Source organism: Seriola lalandi, unplaced genomic scaffold (assembly GCF_002814215.2).
Source record: "Seriola lalandi dorsalis isolate HSWRI2012SDOR001 ecotype SW California unplaced genomic scaffold, Sedor1 jcf7180002054483, whole genome shotgun sequence".
NCBI classification, from domain to species: Eukaryota; Metazoa; Chordata; class Actinopteri; order Carangiformes; family Carangidae; genus Seriola; species Seriola lalandi.
Genome location: NW_019525036.1, coordinates 9,615 through 11,693, shown reverse-complemented (window position 1 = coordinate 11,693; position 2,079 = coordinate 9,615). Strand labels below are relative to the sequence as shown.

At 46.6% G+C, this 2,079-nt stretch overlaps 1 protein-coding gene across 1 annotated transcript in view; it reads left to right on the top strand.

Annotated features, from left to right (window-relative positions):
* LOC111659595 (growth arrest-specific protein 7-like) overlaps positions 1–2,079 on the top strand; it is a gene marked incomplete at its 3' end in the record, with an annotated part of 46,543 nt that overhangs the window by 37,410 nt on the left and 7,054 nt on the right. The gene's annotated exons all lie outside the window — the stretch shown is intronic.

Below are 2,079 nucleotides of genomic sequence, written 5' to 3'. Positions count from 1 at the left end.
CCCCCCCCCCCCACCCACCCCCTTTTGGCTGGGCTCACCTGTACCCTTTGACCCCTCCCTTGCTGCAGAGCTTAACCTGGTATGACCTGTAGCCTTGGTGGCTAATGCTAGCTCATGTTAGCCGGTAGATACTGTGTTGTGTGTGCGTCACATTACTGAATCAGCTCTCTGACTCTTTGTACTCTGTTGACTCTGTCTCTGTGTCTCCTCCTGCTTAAAGCCTGATAGACGTGGACTGTTTGCTTCACTTAGTTATTTATATTAAAAGTTTTTAAATCAGAGCAGAGAGTGGGCAGACTGATGAGCCTGTGTAAGCAGGGTTTAGCCTGGCTTACCCTCCCCTGCATGTTTACATGTATATAAGATAACCCCTCTTCGTATTAGCATGCTAATGGAGGCTGCAGTGGGATGTGATTGTCCTATATAGAATCCAGATTATGCCAGCCGGGTAACTCTGCCCACACCCAGAACAGCGCAGCACAATACGTCCATTATTCTCTCCGTCAGGCCGCTCTGTTGTCACTCCGGACAATCGCTGTTTTGTTGGTCAGTTCCTACCGTCCGACCGGTCGCAGCCCAGAACCAGGCCACCATTTATTCCTGAATTTACCATTTGTCTGGCGGAGCTGTGACTGCGGGGCATGTGACCGCTCTCTGCGCTGCCACCAGTCGTGCTCTGTGTCAGCTCTGTTGGGTGGAGGGAGGTTCATTTTTCCTTAGATACAGTGTGTTGTTGGTGAGTGATTGTCTGTCACTGGGGACTGTGGGGCTGCAGGGACATGAGTGTATCATTTACTGAGAATGAAGAACATCTGCAGCGTGGAATCATGGGAGATATGAGCAGAAGTTAAAGTTCCTCTGGTTCCTCTTTTGTTTTGAATGGACAGAACAACTGTTGAACAACTCCTGATTCCCTGTCGAAGCAACATGTTGGAGGCTCCGAGGCTGAAACATGAAGCTGCAGTTCCTCTAACGGCCACTAGAGTCTGGCTCCAACAGCGAGTCAGTCCCCACAGACTCTAATGTTAAAGTGTCCAACTTTACAGCAGAAATAAACATGTTTACAGCCTGGTACAAAAACAAGCTAATTTTTCTTCCTTCATGACAGCTGTTTATATTTTATTAAGGACTACAGTTATGGAGGATTGAGGACGTGGGGATTGAAAACAAAGGTAGAGAAGACTTCTATCTTGTAAACATGGATGTAAACACTGCAATTTTCAATGTTAAACAGATGTTAAGGGAAGTTGTGTGAGGAAGGAAATGCTTTAATCACATTGATCAGACCTCAGTGATGATGCACATGGTGATCAGCAGAACACCTTCGATCGAGCGTCTGTAGGTGGAGCTGTTTCCTTCGTCCGGTCACAGCAGCTGTTTCAGCTCATGGAAACAACTTCTTCATTTCAACCAAACCACTGTGGTTCAAACCTCATCTTCACCTCACTGAGAAAATCTGATTTAGAGACGGGATATCATTAGCAGATACGAGAATATTAAAATATATATGTATATATTTGTTTACACGTTATTTCAACAGTTTTAAAGCGGACTGTGATTAAACATGCACCGAACTAAAGTACAGCCCAACCTGCTCAGACGGGACGGATGATTTAGGCTGATTCAACTGTAAAACGCTCTGTCTGGGTTTCAGTAGGAACCATTAACAGAACGTGATCGTCGAGTGTTGGCCGTGAATTATTCTGGATGTTATTTTAAAAAAAGATGAGAATCATTTGGACCCTCTCTTGTTGCCGTAGAGCTGCAGGTGCCAGACTTACCGCTCTGACCGCGTTGGGAATGTGTTGGATGTCGGTCCGAGGGAATTCCACACATGTCTTTGTTCGAAGCGAGGCTTTGAAGCGACCCGCTTACCCATAAAAACCGGTCAGTCCTGGACCGAGAGTCTCTGCTCAGCCTGAGGAAACATGAGGAGACTTTCTCCCGTAATCACCGCCTCCTTTAAACCAAAACAAAACGTCCGGCCTGTTGTTGTTGTTACGTAACGCTCATCGGGTGACTTCATTTAAACGCTTATCTTCGAGACAGTATGGGTCTTCTCAGTGTCACAGCCCCCCC